Source organism: Antennarius striatus, chromosome 18 (genome assembly GCF_040054535.1).
Source record: "Antennarius striatus isolate MH-2024 chromosome 18, ASM4005453v1, whole genome shotgun sequence".
Classification (NCBI taxonomy): domain Eukaryota; kingdom Metazoa; phylum Chordata; class Actinopteri; order Lophiiformes; family Antennariidae; genus Antennarius; species Antennarius striatus.
Genome location: NC_090793.1, coordinates 7,835,962 through 7,856,962, shown reverse-complemented (window position 1 = coordinate 7,856,962; position 21,001 = coordinate 7,835,962). Strand labels below are relative to the sequence as shown.

General features: G+C 43.0%; 1 pseudogene; it reads left to right on the top strand.

The window, feature by feature from the left end:
• The first annotated feature begins 2,807 nt into the window (after positions 1–2,807).
• On the top strand, positions 2,808–14,966 carry LOC137612356 (cullin-3-like; annotated as a pseudogene).
• The last annotated feature ends 6,035 nt before the right edge of the window (positions 14,967–21,001 follow it).

Sequence of the window (21,001 nt, the reverse complement as noted above, 5' to 3'; positions counted from 1 at the left end):
TCCACTTTATAATATCCTATAAGTATGGTTCTGTATGGGCAGAGTGAGGCCTCACTTGACTTCCAATAGGTCTCTCAGGTGCAGGAAAGGACTTACTACTTTGATCACAGCTTCAATGATCTCAGTCTCTGAAGACCCTTTCTTAAGCCCAGACACGATTTGGTTGGTCAGACCAGTGAAAGATAATTTATCTTTTTGTCCAGCTTCCCATATCTGACCCCAGATTCAGAAATCTTGTCTGACTCTGGGGTCCAGACATCATTAATTGAATAATTGACTTCTCTCTTTTTTATGGGTGGTGTACTGCTAAGCTGGGAATCCCCAAAGCTTCGATCTTCTCCTCTTTTCTCGTCAAGCCACTGTCTGGGCCTGTTGAAGCAGTACTTACTCCTGTTGCAGTCTTTGTACTTCACTTGGCTTAACTTGACTTTCGGCATCACCTGTACTATTTTCTTGGATTGACTATATGAATAACTGGAGATCACTCATGAGCCACTGGAACACATGGATTCCTTATTCTCTCCCGTTTCATCCATAGCACTTTTGCACTTTTCATCTCACCTCACTTTTGCAAACTTCCTGATATAATGCACTAATTTTTAAACTGTATTTACTTTTGTTTATTGGTGTTTAGTGTTTTTGAAGTTTCATCTAATAGAAAATTGTAAAATGTTCTGAATGTGATTGAATTTTTTTTGCACAAAATCTTCTTCATAACATAAAAATGTTAGATTTCCTTTTTTAACAGAACTCGATATAGATGAGAGCTCATTTATGTGGGTGACAAGAGCATTATGTTGGCAATAAAACAACTGAACAGTCGAATGTCCACTATATTTATTGTACAATATCAAACATAATGAAGATGAGGAGTATCCCGAATGACATGATGCGGAACTCTGATCAGAGTGAACAATGCTTTTATACTTAATTCTTAGCTGCTGACACGTGCAGCTTTTATGCAATTTCCTCCGGGATTAATAAAGTATCTATCTATCCATCTATCTATGTGCGCTTCTCCACCGCTAGATTGCATCTAGATAAAATAAATTGGTAGACTATTATTCAAGCCGTCTACCTACGTAATTTTACCGTGATTGCAACGGACTACGTTTAAAACGATTTCCTCCCACGTCATCTCCCTCTTGTTTGCAGCTGCACTGCTGTTGCTCTTTCTTTAGAAAATGTCCTCAAATTCTTCTTATGCATTACATTCAAATCTGTACTTCGAACGCTGTAAAGCGTTGCAGTAAGCGTCTCGTCCGTCATCATGGTGAATCGTCGAATCTGGCTCCATTGATGATGGCTTTTTTTTTTTAGTTGTCGCGCGTGTTAAACTGCAGGTCAACTTACTCAGGGTTAACAAAACTAACCCTGAAAAGTGTATGTGAAACCAAAATCCTGGTTTTCCAAGTTCAGGGTAAGTCAACCCAGAACAACAGGTTTACCTCAGGGTTTGTTAACTCTGCCTTCGTGAAATGGGCCCACTGAGTCCACATCGCTAATATGCCAGCAACTAGGTTTGAAAATATTTTACTGCACTTGTGGTGCACAAACTGAAGTGACTATACTAATACAATTACGTACAATATGTCAAGAAGGTACCATGTGCACTAATTCTGGTTTAGCTTCAATAAAAAAGGAGCTTGATCCAACCACTCTGGATGCATACCTCTCTCCAGCGATGGCACTGACGGACTGAAAAGAGGTTAAAAGTATGAACCGCGCTAGCACCAAGGTCCCATAGGGAAAGCTCTAACAGAACATAACCACTTGAATAATACATTTCGTTACACAGGCAGGGTGGAAATATGTGTGAGCAGTGGACATAGGATTATCCAGAGGTCTGTTTCACAAAGCAGGGCTAACAAACCCTGAGTAAAACCTCTGACTCTGGGTTGACTTACCCTGAGCTTGGAAACCAAGGATTTGCAGTTTTGCAAAAGCTGCTCAGGGTTAGTTTTATCAACCCATGAGTTCACCCAGAGTTTAGCAGGTGCAACACAACTCTAAAAAGCCATCTTTAATGGAGCCTCAATTCGACGAGTCACCATGATAACAAACAGGAAGAGGTTTCAGCATTGCTAAGTGAAGTAAAGCCTTCTGTCATCACCACACAGAAACTCACGTTAGCCAAAGAAACACTACGAAGAGAGCAGGTGAGAAGATCACAACATTCATTCATTCATTCATTCATTCATTCATTCATTCATTCATTCATTCATTCATTCATCTTCTACCGCTTGTCTGCTGTGGTAAGTCGCAAGGAGCTGGAGCCTATCCCAGCTGACTTGGGTGTGAGGCGTAGGCAACTCCACAAACATGCACGCACACACTCATACCTACAGGCAATTTGGAACAGCCAGTTAACCTGAAGCGCATCTTTTTGGAGGTGGGGGGAAGCCGAAGAACCCGGAGAGAACCCACGCAGTCACGGGTAGAACATGTGAACTCCGCAGAGCAGCACGCAAACCTGGAACCGCCTTGGTGTGCGGCGACAGCGTTACCCACTGCGCCGCTGTGTCGCCCATGAAAGACAAATAACTACTCATTCATTCATTTATTATCTTCAGCTGCTAGTTTCGCTTATTTATTTTATTTATTTATTTTTTGGTGGGGGGGGGGATTGGGTCCATACAAATCAATCTAATTGTTTTCAAAGTGAAGGTCACTGAGTTTCCCCTTTGATGACTTTGATTGCCGCTGTGATGCCATAGAAAAGTCACCAAATCATTAAGCATCAAAGCAGCAGTTGCCTTTCATGTAGTGTTCAAGTCAACTTATAAATGAAGTTGTTCAAACTCATCATGTCCAACTTCAAAGGCCGCACCAAAAAGGTCCCAAAATGAGTACACGAGACTTCCCTGTAAGTCAGTCAGGCTACGGTAGCGGTGTGCGGTAACGACCTGGCTCAGAGCTACACACTGAAAGTTCTTCACAAGCTATTGAAGTCAGCTAGCATTTGGCCACTTTTAAAATACTATTTAATTTCAGTTAGAACAGTCCAGCGATCACTTGTCATCATTTGCATCTTATTCAAGAAATAAAGTTGTAGTCTGCGTGGGTTCTCTCTGGGTTCTCCGGCTTCCTCCAACCTCCAAAAGCATCAGTGTCAGGTTGATTGGCCGGTCTCAAATTGCCCGTAGGAGTGAGTGTGTGTGTGAGTGGTTGTCTGTCTTTGTGTGGCTCCACGGTGCACTGGCGTCGTGCCCGGAGTGTCCCCCGCCTCACGCCCTATGCCAGCTGGGATAGGCTCCATCTCTCTTTAACCCGCTGCGGCGGATACAGCAGCAGAAAATGGATGGATGGATAAAGTTGTAGTCACAATAGCATGGCTTGTTAACATGGCTGTTTAATCTCAAGTCCAATGCTTTACTTTGAAAGTCCTCTAGCAAACATCAAAAAGCAAACTACTCATTGTGTATGAGTCTAAAATGCACTAAGAAAGGTGTTTTGCCACCCACATGTATTGTACTTATAAGTATTATACTTATAAGTTCTCCTGTAAATAATAATCTTAATCATCCATTTATACATTGGGGAAATAAATAAACATAAATATCCTGCTGTACTTCCTAGACGACAATGGATGAGACGTATGTGAACAACATTTTGGATATTCTTAAAAATGGCATCCAAGAGATCCAGTGGAAGAATAATACCCAGTTAAGCTTTGAGGAGCTATACAAGAATGCCTACACGATAGTGTTTCACAAACATGGAGAGAAGCTGTACACAGGTCTGATGGAGGTTGTCAGTGAACATCTCATCAACAAAGTAAACTCTAACTTATTTTTTGATTCAACTCTTTTTTTAACCATTAGCAAAACTATGAAGTTGGTTTGTTTATTTGTTTGTTTCTTTGTTTACAGGTACGGAAAGACGTTCTTAACTCTCTAAATGATAACTTCCTGCAAACACTGGATCAGGCCTGGAATGACCATCAAACCGCCATGGTTATGATCAGAGACATTGTCATTTACATGGTAGGCCAACACGTTTTACACACTTTTTATGTAATGAATTGTTTAGCAGATGAATTACTGTCTTGATGTTATTGTTTGTTACTGTTTTTGATGTTCTGTTTCGGTCATGTGAGTGCTGTTGTCTCTGTAGGGGGGATTATCATGCTTGTTCTCTGTCAATTGTAAATTTGGAAGAGCTCTTGGCAAAAACAGTGTCGCCTTGACCCTCTGCAATTTGCACACAGGGCCAAGAGAGGGCTGTCTGTTGCTACCATTACCTTATTGAAACTTCTTAATAAACATGTTGAGGTCAGCAAGAAACATGCTAGGCTGCTATTCATTGACTTCACATTAGCCTCTAACACCATCCAGCCTCATGTACAATTTGAAAAACTAAAAATTTTGGTTTAGGTTCAGGTACCACTAGTTGGGTTCTTGATTTTCTGAACTAATTGTGAATGTTAAACAAAATCACGTCAGTTGGTGACATGATATTTAATTAACAATATGCCTCTTGAATTTGTATGATTCACGGAAGGGATAGTTACTAGGACTATGTCATTTGCTATCATTTATCGTCCAATGAGCTTTGGCATGCATTCTACTACAAAATGAAAGGTGTGCTGTCATTTATAGCTCCCGTTAAACCTGTTTTGTAGCAGACAGTATTGCACGGACATAATTTGACACTGATAAGGACATAAATACTTGACATGCCCATGGGGTGGTAGATAAATACCTTTCAGACTATACACAAGTGTCTAGAAGAATTTCAACTGCAATTTAAAATTCCCTTAAATCTTTGGTTGTGCATACATTCACATTAGTGTTCTTGAGTCACTTTGAGTCTTTATCACCCAATTCTCTCTGGCCTTTCAGGACCGAGTCTATGTTCGACAAAACAATGTGGAAAATGTCTACAATCTTGGCCTTATCATGTTCAGGAACCAGGTAGTGCGCTACCGCTGCATTCAAGACCACCTGCAATGGACGTTACTGAACATGATAGCCTGTGAGAGGAAGGGAGAGATTGTTGACAGGTATGAAGGGAGACCAATTTACTAAAGATTATTGTATCTGCGGGCCTGCTAAAGAAAAGGCCCATGGTTTTGTTAGAAAATTAAAAGTCACGCTTCCGCACTACAACTTCAACTTCACTTCACTTATTTTTGTAGCTCTTGTTTAATAAATACATAAAAAGAGAAATGCTCAATGATTGCAGATTTGGAACCTTCCTTTAATAACCATTCATTGTAGGGGGGCCATCAGAAATGCATGCCAGATGCTGATGATTCTTGGCCTGGATGGTAGGTCAGTGTATGAGGAAGACTTTGAGTGTCCTTTCTTAAATATGTCAAGGGAATTCTTTCAGGTAAGTCTGTGCCACATTCCAGATGCCTCTGTGTTTTCTACACCTGGAAATCTGTGTACCATAACAATACAATATCTGCTCCTTCAGATGGAGAGCCAAAAGTTCCTCACGGAATACAGTGCCAGTGTCTACATAAAGAAGGTAGAGGCCAGAGTTAATGAAGAGATCGAGCGGGTTTTGCATTGCCTGGATGAGTCCACACAGGAGCCCATTGTCAACGTGGTGGGAAGGGAGATGATATCTAAACACATGAAGAATATCGTGGAGATGGAGAATTCTCGAGTCGTCCATATGCTCAAGAATGACAAGACAGAAGGTAATCCTTTTACTCAAATGGTATTCCCCCTTCCAGTTACCTGTCATTCTTCTCCTTTTTTTTTCCTTTCGGCTTTTCCCTTCAGGGGTCGCCACAGCAAATCAATTGCCTCCATCTAACCCTGTCTTCTGCATCTTCCTCTCTCACACCAACTACCTTCATGTCCTCTTTCACTACATCCATAAACCTCCTCTTTGGTCTTCCTCTAGGCCTCCTGCCTGGCAGTTCAAAACGCAACATCCTTCTACAATATATTCACTATCTCTCCTCTGGACATGTCCAAACCATCTCAGTCTGGCCTCTCTGACTTTATCTCCAAGACCTCTGACATGTGCTGTCCCTCTGATGTACTCATTCCTGATCCTATCCATCCAGGTCACTCCCAAAGAGAACCTCAGCATCTTCATTTCTGCTACCTCCAGCTCTGCCTCCTGTCTTTTCCTCAGTGACACTGTCTCTAGACCAAACAACATGGCTGGTCTCACAACAGTTTTGGACACCTTTCCTTTCATTTTAGCTAAACTCTTCGATCACACATCACACCTGACACTTTTCTCCATTCCATCCTGCCTGTACACGCTTCTTCACCTCTTTTCCACACTCTCCATTGCTCTGTACTGTTGACCTTAAGTACTTCAAATCCTCCTCCTTCTTGATCTCTTCCCCCCCTAACCTCACTCTCCCACTTGGGTCCCTCTCATTCACACACATGTACTCTGTCTTACTGGGGCTAACCTTCATTCCTCTCCTTTCCAGGACAAACCTCCACCTCTCTAGCTTCTCCACCTGTTCCTGGTCTCACTGCAGATCACAATGTCATCTGCAAAAATCATAGATTCCTGTCTAACCTCGTCTGTCAGCCTGTCCATCACCATAGCGAACAAGAAGGGGCTCAGAGCTGATCCCTGATGCAGTCCCACCTCCACCTTGAACTCCTATGTCACACCTACAGCACACCTCACCACTGTCTTACGGTCCTCATACATATCCTGCACCACTCTCATACTTCTCTGCCACTCCAGACTTCCTCATACAATACCAGTTACTCTCTGGGCACCCTGTCATAAGCTTTCTCCAGATCTACAAAACAGAATGCAGCTCCCTCTGGCCTTCTCTGTACTTCTTTATCAACATCCTCAAAGCAAATACTGCCTCTGTAGTACTCTTTTTTGGCATGAAACCATACTTCTTCTTCTTCTTTTCCTTTCGGCTTTTCCCTTCAGGGGTCGCCACAGGAAATCAATTGCCTCCATCTAACCCTGTCTTCTGCATCTTCCTCTCTCACACCAACTACCTTCATGTCTTCCCTCATTACATCCATAAACCTCCTCTTTGGTCTTCCTCTAGGTCTCCTGCCTGGCGGTTCAAAACTCAGCATCCTTCTACCAATATATTCACTATCTCTCCTCTGGACATGTCCAAACCATCTCAGTCTGGCCTCTCTGACTTTATCTCCAAAACCTCTAACATGTGCTGTCCCTCTGATGTACTCATTCCTGATCCTATCCTTCCTGGTCACTCCCAGAGAGAACCTCAGCATCTTCATCTCTGCTACCTCTAGCTCTGTCTCCTGTCTTTTCTTCAGTGACACTGTCTCTAGACCAAACAACATCGCTGGTCTCACCACAGTTTTGGACACCTTTCCTTTCATTTTAGCTGATACTCTTCTATCACACATCACACCTGACACTTTCCTCCACCCGTTCCATCCTGCCTGTACACGCTTCTTCACCTCTTTTCCACACTCTCCATTGCTCTGGACTGTTGACCCTAAGTACTTAAAATCCTCCACCTTCTTGATCTCTTCTCCCTGTAGCCTCACTCTTCCACTTGGGTCCCTCTCATTCACACACATGTACTCTGTCTTACTGCGGCTAACCTTCATTCCTCTCCTTTCCAGGACAAACCTCCACCTCTCTAGCTTCTCCTCCACCTGTTCCCTGCTCTCACCGCAGATCACAATGTCATCTGCAAACATCATAGTCCATGGCATGAAACCATACTGCTGCTCACAAATGCTCACTTCTGTCCTTAGTCTAGCTCCCACTACTCTTTACCATAACTTCATTGTATGGCTCATCAGCTTTATTCCTCTGTAGTTGCAACAACTCTGCACGTCTCCCTTGTTCTTAAAAATGGGCACCAGCACACTTCTCCATTCCTCAGGCATCTTCTCACTATCTAAGATCCTGTTGAACAACCCAGTCAGAAACTTTACTGCCACCTCTCCTAGACACTTCCATACCTCCACAGGTATATCATCAGGACCGACTGCCTTTCCACTCTTCATCCTCTTCAATGCCCTCCTCACTTCATCCTGACTAATCTTTGCTACTTCCTGGTCCACAGCAGTCACCTCTTCTAGTCTTTGTTCTCTCTCATTTTCCACGTTCATCAACTCTTCAAAGTACTCTTTCCATCTTCCCATCACACTACTGGCACCTGTCAATAGACTTCCATCCCTATCCTTAATCACCCTAACCTGCTGCACGTCCTTCCAAACTCTGTCTCTCTGTCTTGCCAACCTGTATAGATCAGTCTCTCCCTCCTTACTGTCCAACCTAACATACAAGTCATCATAAGCCCTTTGTTTGGCCTTTGCTACCTCTACCTTCACCTTACGCTGCATCTCCCTGTACTCCTGTCTACTCTCCTCAGTCCTCTCAGTGTCCCACTTCTTCTTAGCTAACCTCTTACTCTGTATACACTCCTGTACCTCCTCATTCCACCACCAGGTCTCCTTATCTACTTTCCTTCCAGATGACACACCAAGTACTCTCCTAGCTGTCTCCCTGATCACATTAGCTGTAGTTGTCCAGTCGTCTGGAAGCACCTCCTGACCGCCCAGAGCCTGTCATAACTCCTTCCTAAAAGTCATGCAACACTATTCTTTTCTCAGCTTCCACCATTTAATCTTCTGCTCTGCCTTTGCCCTCTTCATCTTCCTCACCACCAGAGTCATCCTACACACCACTTTTCTTTGCTGTTTGGCTACACTCTCGCCTACCACTACTTTGCAGTCACTGATCTCCTTCAGATTACACCGTCTACACAAGATGTATTCTACCTGTGTGCTCCTACCACCACTCTTATAGGTCACCCTATGTTCCTCCCTCTTCTGGAAGAAAGTATTCACGATCGCCATTTCCATTCTTTTTGCAAAGTCAACTATCATCTGTCCTTCTGCATTCCTCTCCTGGATACCAAATCCACCCATCACCTCCTCATCACCTCTGTTTCCTGCACCAACATGTCCATCGAAGTCTGCACCAATGACAACTCTCTCACTTCTAGGTATGCTCTGCATCACTTCATCAAAGTCCAAACAGAATTTCTCCTTCTCCTTCAGCTCACATCCTACCTGCGGAGCATACCCACTAACAACATTGAACATCATACCTTCTATTTCTAGCTTCAGACTCAGCACTCTATCTGACACAATTTTTACCTCCAGGACGTTTCGAACAAACTCCCCCTTTAAGATAACTCCTACTCCATTTCTCTTCCTATCTACACCATGATTGAACAACTTGAACCCTGCTCCTAAACTTATAGCCTTGCTACCTTTCCACCTGGTCTCTTGGACACAGTATGATTACCTTCCTTCTCTGCATCATGTCAACCAACTCTCTACCTTTTCCTGTCATAGTTCCAACATTCAACGTCCCTACTCTCAGTCCTATACTCTTGGCGTTCCTCTTCTAACTCTTCCTATGAACACACTTTCCTCCTCTCTTTCTTTGTCCAACAGTAGTCCAATTTCCACTGGCACCCTGTAGGTCAACAGCACCGATGGCGATCGTTGTTAACCTGGGCCTTGACCGATCCGGCATGGAAGTCATAGGTTTGATTCGCATGTTTGATTTGGCCAAAGTTTTACGCTGGATGCCCTTCCTGACACAACCCTCTGTATTTATCCGAGCTTGGACACTGGCTTGTGTCCTCTTGTGGCTACATTTGTCCTCTTGTGGCTACATTTGTCCTCTTGTGGCTACATTATGTCCTCTTGTGGCTACATTGTCCTCTTGTGGCTACATTGTCCTCTTGTAGCTACATTGTCATTGTGATTTTGAAATAAAATGAAGTTACAATGAGCAAATACGAGCAAGGCCTTTGTAATCATATTTCTTAATCATTTTCCTTAATGATTTTGTGTTTGTTTTGTCCCATTTCCCCCACCGTGACCCCCTCCACCCTTCCAGACCTGGCATCCATGTACATGCTTTACAGCCGTGTGCCATATGGACTGAAAACCATGTGTGAGTGCATGAGCTCTTACTTGAGAGAGCAAGGCAAAGCTCTGGTGTTGGACGAGGGAGAAGGCAAGAACCCTAATGATTATGTTCAGGTATGTTTGGCTCTGCTTTAATTGTAAATGAAAGGGAGGTGTTTCGTCACAAATGACATCACTGCTTTGTAATTTTCTCCCGGACAGAGCCTGCTAGACCTCAAGACACAATTTGATCATTTCCTCATTGAGTCATTCAACAACGATAGACTTTTCGAACAAACCATTGCAGCAGACTTTGAGTATTTTCTTCATCTCAACTCCCACTCACCAGAATACCTGTCACTTTTTATTGATGAAAAGCTCAGGCAGGGTGTCACAGGGGTAAGTGGCATCCTCAGTATGCAACTACGTTGCAAAAACATAAAACAAAGTAGTCCTGTCTTCTTTCACCAGTTGACGGAACAAGAGGTGGAGACGACCCTTGATAAGGCCATAGTGTTGCTCAGGTTTATAAAAGAGAAGGATGTGTTTGAGAGGTACTACAAGCAGCACCTGGGCCGCAGACTGCTCAGTAACAAGAGTGTCCTGGCCAACTCAGAGAAGAACATCATCTCCAAGCTTAAGGTAAAAATATACATATTCATGTCTCTTGCGATTGTTGTACCACATCTTATTTGCTGAAGTTGCCTTGGTGTCACTGTATCAAAAGCCTTCGTCAACACTTTCAACTTTTGTATGCCCCTCTTCCCCTGTAGACAGAATGTGGCTATCATTTTACCTCAAAACTTGAAGGAATGTTCAGGGACATGACCGTGTCCAAAGCTACAATGGATGAGTTCAGACAACACATAAATATGACAGAGGTAAGGCAACCAGACACCCTCTCAAAAAACAAAACAGTGTTTTAAACAAAGCAAAGGTTTGACGTGAAGCCCATACAAACTAAATCAGAAATCAATATCCATATAACTGATGAGCAACACTGGATTGTACGTGAGTCTGTTAAATTCAATTAAAAAAATGCATTCATCTCTTCAAGACATCTCTGAATGGTCTGGACCTCACAGTAAAAGTCTTCACTACTGGCTACTGGCCTATACAATCGGCACCACCTAAATGTATAATCCCCGCAGCTCCTAGCCACGCCTTCGAAGTCTTCAGACGGTAATTCTCAAAAACTGTTAAAAAAAAGTTATGAGGGTGAATTCAGTTCTCTGTGGTTTCTAAAGATTATGCTTCCCCTGCAGGTTTTACCTCACTAAGCACAGTGGTAGAAAGCTGACACTTCAACATCACATGGGCGGGGCAGACCTGAATGCAACTTTCTATGGCACCATTAAAAAGGTTATAACTGCTTTATTATTTTTTATATCCCGCTTCAAAGCGGTGATGAATTACAATTGTCAGTGCTCGTGTGCTCGTCCATCTGTTCGTCCGTCCATTCGGTTGTTAGTTTGTCCACCAAACTTCTTCGAAACCATTGCAGATAGAAAGATGACCTTGAGAAAACTAGATCAAGGTCAAATTTAAACTTTTCTCCACTCAGGAACCAGATAAGCTAGAAAGACGAGGAACAAGACCAGTGTAAGAGTAGAGTATAACTTTATTTGTCCCTTAAGGAGGTTCTGTCAGAGAAATTAATTTCTCCGTCGCACACAGCACAGTAAATACACAAAACACAAAAAAGCACACAGAAAGCACCAGCACATAGAAATTAGTACAACACCAAATAGAAAGAGTAATAAATAACCCATCAAGAATATATAAATAGAAAATCGTAAATAAGCATAGAAATAAAAAAAACAAAAACAGTCCTGGTTAAGTATGGGTATAGCGAAATGTTTATAGTGTTTGTATTGCTTTTGCTGTACTGTCTGTGTCAACCCTCAGCTCTCGTGTGGACTTTCTTCTTCTTCAACTCCCCCAGAGAGGAGTTGAGCAGTTTAATGGCTCGGGGGATGAAGGAGTTCTTAAGTCTTTTTTTCCTGCATGTTGGAAGGCGCAGCCTCTGGCTGGTCAGGCTTCTGTGGTTGTTGGTAACGGTGTGCAGAGGGTGGCTGAACATTGTCTATGATGTCCAGCAGTTTGTCCAATGTTCTCTTCTCTGCCACCATTGCCAGAGGGTCCAGCTTCATCCCGACCACCGAGCTGGCCCGCCTTATCATCATTATCCATCCCGGAGAGATCCGCCTTGGTCACGCTCCCTCCCCAACACACCACATCGAACGACACTGATAGAACCACACTGATAGAACATCCAAAGGAGCTTCCTGCAGATCTTGAATGCCCTCAACCTCCTCAGAAAGTACATCCTGCTCTGTTCTTTCTTGTACTGCTGCCTCATGTTGCTGGTACAGTCCAGCTTGTTGTCCAGCCACAGCCCGATAGCTGTGTCATCTGCGTACTTCTGGATGTGACACAGTTCTGAGTTGTAGCAGAAGTCCTCCGTGTACAGAGAGAAGAGGGTTGGGAACAAGACAGGCCGGGGTCCACTCGCATTTGTAGGAGTTTTTCCTGTAGGATACAGGGCTGGATGGTGTTAAAGGCACTTGAAAAATCCAGAAAAAGGATCCTCACAGTGCCGCTTTCTTTGTCCAGATGCGAATGGGCTCGGTGTAGCATGTGGAGGATGGCGTCGTCCACGCTGACCTTTCCCGGTAGGCAAACTGTAAAGAGTCCTCAGCATGTTTCACATGAGGCCTAATGAGACTGAGGAAGAGCAGCTCCAGAGTCTTTATCAGATGCGATGTGAGCGCCACTGGTCGGAAGTCGTTCAGCTCACTGGGCCGGTTGTTTTTGGGAAATGGAATGATGCACGACGTCTTCCAGAGGGTGGACACCTTCCTGAGAAGCAGGCTCAGGTTGAAGAACTGTTGTAGCGACTCCCCGAGTTCAGCGGCGCAGGCCTTGAGTAGATTGGGGCTCACCACATCTGGTCCTGCTGCTTTTTCGGGGCCGAAGCTTCCTCAGTTCTCCTCTCACCTGGTCCGCCGATGTAAGTGGTGTGGTAATACTGTTTTAGATAAGCTGTGGTAGCTTGACCTCGATCAAAGTTAGGTCAGAGCACTGACTTTGATCTTTGACCTATGCAAGTAGGTTGGGGTAAAAATTTTAATTCAGGGGTGTGGCGGGATGTTGCAGTCTATGACTGCCTTGTTTATTTTCTGTGATACAATGGTATTTTTTAAGCATGAGTGCCTCATCTAATGTAATTTACTTGCGGAAGGATGGTTCAGATGTGGGAGCAGAAGGTACACAGGTGACCAGCTTGAACACCCGGAAGCACATACTGCAGGTCTCCACCTTCCAGATGACCGTCCTTATGCTCTTCAATAGGAGAGACAAGTGCACCTATGAGGTGAGCACGAGCTGAAGTTCTGTTATCTGAATAACTTATCCTCACTCCTCCTTCAGATGCTGAATGTTTTGCTGAAGTTATTTTTGTTTATTGCATTACTGGCTTCTTTCAAACCCATCTACAGGAGATCCAGCATGAGACTGATATTCCTGAAAGGGAGTTAGTGCGAGTATTGCAGTCTTTTGCCTGTGGCAAGCCTACACAGAGAGTTCTCACCAAGGAGCCAAAGTGCAAAGAAATTGAGAGCGGACATGTGTTTACAGTCAATGATCATTTTACTTCCAAACTGCACAAAGTTAAAATACAAACAGGTGGGTAAGACCTTGTGGTACGGCACTTTAGTTCACAGAGCTTCAAATTGTGTTAAATTGTGGAGAAATTATGTTCTAAAACTGAGACCTGATTTTTGATCAGAATTCGATCTGGACTAACGTTTTGCTGACCTCTTGTAACCCAAATCACCTGCAAAAATTCACCTGAATTATGGTCACAGAACTTTCAATTTTCTCCGGGATTAATAAAGTTAATAAATCTAGATTAATAAATCTGTCTGTCTGTCTGTCTGTCTGTCTGTCTGTCTGTCTGTCTGTCTGTCTGTCTGTCTGTCTGTCTGTCTGTCTGTCTGTCTGTCTGTCTGTCTGTCTATCTATCTAGAATATATACATAATATATGATTTGAGAATGTTCCATGTTTTTGAAACAGGATTTCTCGTCACTTGTCAGATATATTTTCTTTAACTATGCCTCCACTGGAAATTCCTGAGTACCACAAAACACTTATCCTTAAACATCATGGTGCATTGGGCACTGCTGTTTTTCTCACAGCAAGAAGGTCCGATTCCACCACAGGCATTTCTGTGCAGAACTTGTATGGTTTGCCCTTGTCTGCCAAGAAATTGGCAGCTGTGAGATGGAAACACCTTGAGAAACTCAGTAAGCACCTGGATTCTCACATGTCTCGATATAATTAACTTACTGGAGAGAACGGAGTTAAAGGCCTATGCTTGATGTGTGGAGGTCGGCGGCTGAAAATTAAAAAATAACGGCCCTGGCCATCTAACTTATTTGCATTCCAAGATGACTTCTGACACCATGATGAGTCTGTTAGTGATTACATTATTTAGCTAAATTATTATTCTAATAGCAAACAAGATAAGAAATCAGGGTGTGATGAACGTTACTTTTAACTTCAGTCCAGGTTACATCTGGGTTTCCGAACCTCAAAACAATAAACACTCTCATTGGTTACTGCATTACGTGTTAGTTAACCCCTTACACAACATATTTTGTTCGTGAATTGGGGATTGGATGAATTTGAAACTATTTAGACCAACTGCCTTCCCTGTCTCTGTCCCACATTTCTAGTCGCTGCTAAACAAGGAGAGTCAAAACCTGAAGTGGATGACTACAGGAAGAATGAGATCGAGGCCGCCATTGTCCGCATCATGAAGTCAAGGAAGAAAATGCAGCACAAAGTCTTGGTGGCAGAGGTAAAGAACCCATGTGATTGAGCTTTTAACTTAAATATAATTGTCTCACCATCCTTGTATGAAGGTGCCATTTTCTTACATGTTGTGTATTTGCTTCTATAGGTAATCCAGAGGCTCAGCGCACGTTTTCTTCCAAGCCCAGTGGTAATCAAAGAACGTATAGAAGGGCTGATAGAAAGAGAATACTTGGCAAGGACGTCAGAGGATCATACAGTATATGCGTATGTTGCATAGAAGGGGAACTAGGGATAAGACTGGATGCAGAGAATTTTGTTTGAAACTGGAAGTTTCTTTTAAAGACATACCGAGAACCTTAACCCCATAACATGGCAAATATTTTCAAAAATTATTGCAAAATTAAATACTTCTGATAAAGATATTACAACCTTGACCATTCCAATAATTGGTAACAATGTTAATGTTAATTCATTGTTAGTTTTTGGTAAAAGGAGTTTTAACTTTCACTCACACAATGTTTCCAAGTGTCACAAACATGACCTCTCATGAAAGTGTAATAAAAATGTAATACATAAATGTTTGTTTTCTTTCTTTGCATCAGATCTTTTCAACCACTTCAGATCTATCAAAAGATATAAAATGTGTGTTTTTTTAATAATTATTTACATTTGTATGGACTTTGTCATTAAAACCCTGATTTTTTTCCAATGGGAAAAACACAAAATATGCCATGCCAAAAATATGCCAAAAATGAAGTGCAAAGTTAAATATTTCGGATAAAGATATTACAGCCTTGACCATACCAATAATTGACAGCAATATTAACTTAAATGCATTTTTTGGTATTAGGAGAATTTTAAAGTTCTTATTGTTACTATTATATTCCTTTAACAGGGTGGCACGGTGGCGCAATGGCTATGGCTGTCACCTCACTGCAAGACAGTTCCGGTGGTTTGTGCAGAACCTCCTTTCAGTGTGAAGGTTCTATGTTCTTGCTGTGTCTACGTAGGTTTTCTCCAGTGTCTTCGTTTTTTTTGCACCTGTAAAAACATGCACTTGTCCGTAGGTGCACATGTGTGCCTCTTTCAGGGCACTTTCAGGGCTTCTGGCCACAGCATAGTCAGTTCAGTTGGATACTAATGTTAAAAGAAAAGACACCTGTCAAAAGAGAAAGTGGAAAAGAAAATTTAGAGAAGTGATTGTTCTGTTAGCTGACTACATGAACAGAACTGTATGTAGTTACTTAAAGAGTTGGTGTTAGTGTTAGAGTTGGTGTTAGAGTTGGTGTTAAGGTTGTAGTTAGACTTGGTGACGGCATGACATCGTGAGACTTTTCAAGTGAGCTAATTCAAACATATAAGTGGGGAGATGTCCTCGATGAGATGTAAGTTTCATTTCATCGAGGACAAGGGAGAGAGCAATAGGTACCGTTTTTGTCAGATGCCCGAGGAATATTTTGGATACTACATCTATTGTCCCATTCCAAACAAAAACCACAGCTGGACAGACGGTTCGTGCTAGAAAGCTAGTTTCACTAAGAAGTCGTTGCCGTTTTCTGTGTCGTTCCTGCTGTTCGGACTCTCTGCTCAAAAACATGAAAATTGTTGGAACAGTTATGACACTCTAAAATTATGTTAAGTGGGAAGTCCATGTATAGTTATTTCTTCTCCTAACATAGCAAATGCCTTACGCTATATTGTTCCAGCAATTCCTTCCAGCAGATGCGCCGTGAATGGTTGGCAGCTTGATTGACAGGTACTTGGTGGAGTTGTTGAAAGCATGACACCGTGAGACTTTTCAAGTGAGCTAATTCAAACATATAGGTGGGGAGATAATATATAGTCCTGGATGAGATGTAAATTTCATTTCATCGAGGACAAGAGAGAGAGCAAGAGGGGAGGAGCAAGTGTCTCCCATGAGCTATAGTCATGAGCTATATGACACCGTAAGCGCATGCTATTGGCTGGCAGCATTTGTGTGTGAACTGCGTTCAGAGACTCACCGTTCTTCTTCCAAGTTTACTTTATTTTTATTTTTTTTTATTTGTGAAAGCCTTGCACCACTATGGGGAAGGTTCATAAACGTTTAAACTATACATAAATAATCAAATATTTGGTCGCTATGCCACGGATAATCGCTTTTCACGGGTGGTCCTGGAACACATTGACCATGAGTAACAAGGGATTTGTCAAGGATAGGGTTAGGACCCAAATGCAGAACACTCGTGGAGAAGCTTTCAGTCATATTTTTAATTGATAAAGCAAAAATCCAGTAAAAACAAGAAAACTCTCAAAGTGCAGCAAACAAGACGTGCGGGCAAAGGTGACAGGATTACTGTAGTCTAGTCCTTAAAACAGACAGGGTCATTATTGTTGGTGACTTCAACATTCACGTGGACAACAGCAATGACAGCCTGATGGGCGGCAGTGGCTCAGCGGTAGAGCAGATGTCTTGAAAACAGATCGCCCAGCCATCGGTGGATCGATTCCCGCTCCTGCCAGAACATCTCCGGAGTGTGAGCTGACGGCGGGAGATGTCAGCTCACCTCCCAGCCACTGCCAAGGCGCCCTTGAGCAAGGTGCCGTCCCCCTTATGACCTGCTCTATTGGGGCGCACTCCAGGAAGTCTCTGCCTGTCACTCTGCCTCCCGATGTACAACTTGATGTTGTGTGTTGTCATGTACTGTATGTACTAACTGCATGCTTACATGCCCCTTGTGTGCTGTGGTTGTTTCAGGGGCCTGTACATACTGATTGTGAAAAACTAACACAAAAAAAAAAATTTACACCCGAGTGACAAAATGTAATTTCCCCCAGGGGATCAATAAAGTATACCTTCTTCTTCTTAACTGGGAGGGCGTCATTGAAAAAATAGAAGGGAAAAATGGAAATGGTTGCTCCCCAGAATGTCGTACAGAGGTCGAGTCTTAGTGATAAACAACCTGGTGGCCTCGCAGCTGTGGCACCGCTTGGCCTGTATGGACCCTCCATCAGTGTTCCTAGCTATCTTTTGAAAGATGTGGAAAGATCCAATTTCGTGACATTTCAAATTGGATTTCTGCCAACAGGAAGAAACATGACTGTTATATCTGGCATGAAGCATCTTTGGCACGTATCACAAACTAAAAACAGATGTGGCCTAATTCATCCTGTGCTCCTCCGCTATTTGTTTACTTACAGCTTCTCTTTTGAGGAGGTGACACTTTCTAGCCTTTGGTGTAACCAGTAACCAGTCTATGTAAGCTTTGCGACACGTAAAGCACGTGTGTTTGGGGTGGAGACATATCAATTGGATCTGGTGGGGCTTACTTCCACACATAGCCATGGTTCTGGAACCAAACTCCTGGACAGGGGTTGGACCTTGATCTTTTCCAGAGTTGCGTCAAACGTGTGGCGGGGGGCAGGTTTGGGGATACTCACAACTGGTGATTTGATTATTTGGTTATTATTTGAGTGTTGACAGTTTATTGTGTAGGCCAAACCATCTCAAAGCAAGGTAAACTACAACTAAGGCAGTCAGAGACTGCAACATCCTGCATGAAGGCTCTGTATGGATATATCTACTGTTTGACCATATTTGGGAATGCTTGTATGACTGTTCAGTGTCCTCAGATAATTTAATTTTCAACAGATATGTCCTCACAAATTGCTTGTAGGAGTGAGTGTGTGTGTGTGTGTGTGTGTGTGTGTGTGTGTGGTTGTCCGTCTTTGTGTGGCTCTGTGGTGCACTGGCGTCGTGCCCGGAGTGTCCCCCCGCCTCACGCCCTATGTCAGCTGAGTTAGGCCCCAGCTCCCCGTGACCCGCTACGGCGGATGAAGCGGTACACAGTGAATGAATGAATGAATGTCCTCACGGGGTCCGAGTCACTGTTTGTTGTGTCCTCAGATAATTTTGTGAAACTGGACTTGACATTTTGTGGTAACGCCTGGAGGTCATGATGTACCAAATGAAACCAGTAAAGAACTGGTTGAGAGCAGATGCTTCGAGGTTAAACAACATTTTCATACCACCCACAGTTCTGCCTTTTAGAGTATAAATGTTAAATGTGATCCTTTCGTTAAATGTGATCCTTTCGTATCTTTGCACTTGTGCACCGCTGCAGCTCTTGTCTGTAAGTCCCTTGTGCCCAGAATATTCTGCAATAAAGCTTCGAAGGACTGTTCATCGTCTCCAGCCTTTATTGGGACCACCAACATTCTCACTACCCGAAATCAAACGAACACGCGGAGGAAGAAGGCGCGCCAACACACGACACCCCTGAATTCAAAATTTTACCCTGACCTGCTTTCATATATCAAAGAACTAGCTTTGATCTATGGTCTTACTCTTACTGGCTTTCTCCCTCATCTCTCTATCTTATCCGGTTCTTGAGTGTACAAAAGTCTAAATTTGGCCTTGACCTATTTATCTAAAGGTCAGGGTAATAATCTCATTTTCATCCCCTTTGCCTCCCGAGTAATGTGCTTTTTGTTTCATCTTTCTAACTGCAACGGTTGCGAAGATATTTGGTGGACTATGACTGTGTGTAGGGTCAGCACGGTGGCGCTGTGGTTAGCGCTGTCGCCTCACAACACGGCGGACCCGGGTTTGAGTCCCGCTCTGTGCGGAGTTCGCATGCTCTTCCCGTGTCTGCGTGGGTTCTCTCCGGCTTCCTCCCACCTCCAATAGCGTGCACTTCAGGTTGATTGACCGGTCCCAAATTGCCCATAGGAGTGTGTGTGTGTGAGTGGTTGTATGTCTTTGTGTGTGGCTCCGCGGTGCACTGGCGTCGTGCCCGGAGTGTCCCCCGCCCTATGCCACTGGGATAAGCTCCAGCTCCCCGTGACCCGCTGCAGCGGATGTAGCGGCGGTAATATGAAAATGACTGACTGACTGTGTGTGTGTTACTTTATTTTTAACTTTCATATAGATGTGGAAAGCGGGCCTTGCGCCCAGGGGTGGACCCCGGCTGACGCCCCAAGTCCACTGGGATAGGCTCCAGCAACTCCGCGACCCGCAACAGCGTAAGAAGCAGTTAATAAAGACGAATGAATAAATGGATGGTTTTACTTAACTTATTGAATAATTATCTATATGATATTTTCATCTGTACTTTAGCAGATACTAATACAGTATTCTTTTTACTGCTATTATTATCAACAAGAGATTCCAACATCTATGGCAATATATGCCAATTTCTATTATCTTCTCTCTCATTGAATGCTGAATATGATTATTATTTTAAACAGTGATACTTTAATCTTCACATGCCACTAATATACCAGCTTTTCCTACGCTTATACTTTTTTATGTTTTTAATGTTTACTGGTGTCTACCAGGTGCATTTGTAAAATAAAACACAGTGATTACATCACTTAGTTGAAGCCAGAGATCTGACACAGGTCAGCACTTGAACCTGAAGTGGTCACTGAAATCTGGTCGCCATGACATTCCTCTTGAAGGAAGATGTTGTGACACTAGAGAGCAGCAGAGGAGTGATAAAATAAAACACACTCACTGAGTCATATTAGCTCCTTTCAATACTGCACATAATACATGAAGCCCACGAGTGAAGCATCATACAATGTGATGGAAAGATTTCAATTGTTGTCCTCACAGAAGAATATTGTCTTTGATGTTTGTATCTCATTCATTAACATTTCCCACTTCATTCATGTTTTTATTTTACTTATCAAAACTCACTCATTAAAACTGTCCAGAATTAGTCTTCAAGGCCAGACTCCATTGGAAGCGTCCTCCTGTGCCTTTCCCACTGTACGCATCTGATAAAGTATAATTTCTTTCATAGGGAGTGTCTTGTTTTGCACACCTTTCTACTGTATAAAAATGATCACTCACTGAATTGTGATTCGGTGAGACATACAACCCAGCCACAGGTTGACTTGCATCTCTCCCCCACTTTCTGCTGCAGAAAAGTGAAATAAAATCTTTATTACAGAAATTTCCACGACACCAAATAAACCAAACAATATAAATGCAATACACTTTTGCCACATTGAGTAGTATTTGTGTTACGCCCTGTGGCACAGACTGTCAGATGAAGGGCAACATGTCTCCCAAGTACCTTCTGTTGTTTAACACTGACAGGCTGGGTAAATATTTAACAGGAGCAGGAAAGTTGTAGGCATCAGATCGCTAAGAAGAAAACAAACACCCAACATGTGACCACACTGATGACAGACTAGATTACTTCTGTCCATTGTCTCCTTATTTCTTTACTGGCCCTTTGATAAGCTTTGAAATCAACCTCAGATGAACAAGGGGGGCATGCTTTCAGACTGCATGAGATGCAAGCTGTGTGTTTCCATCTC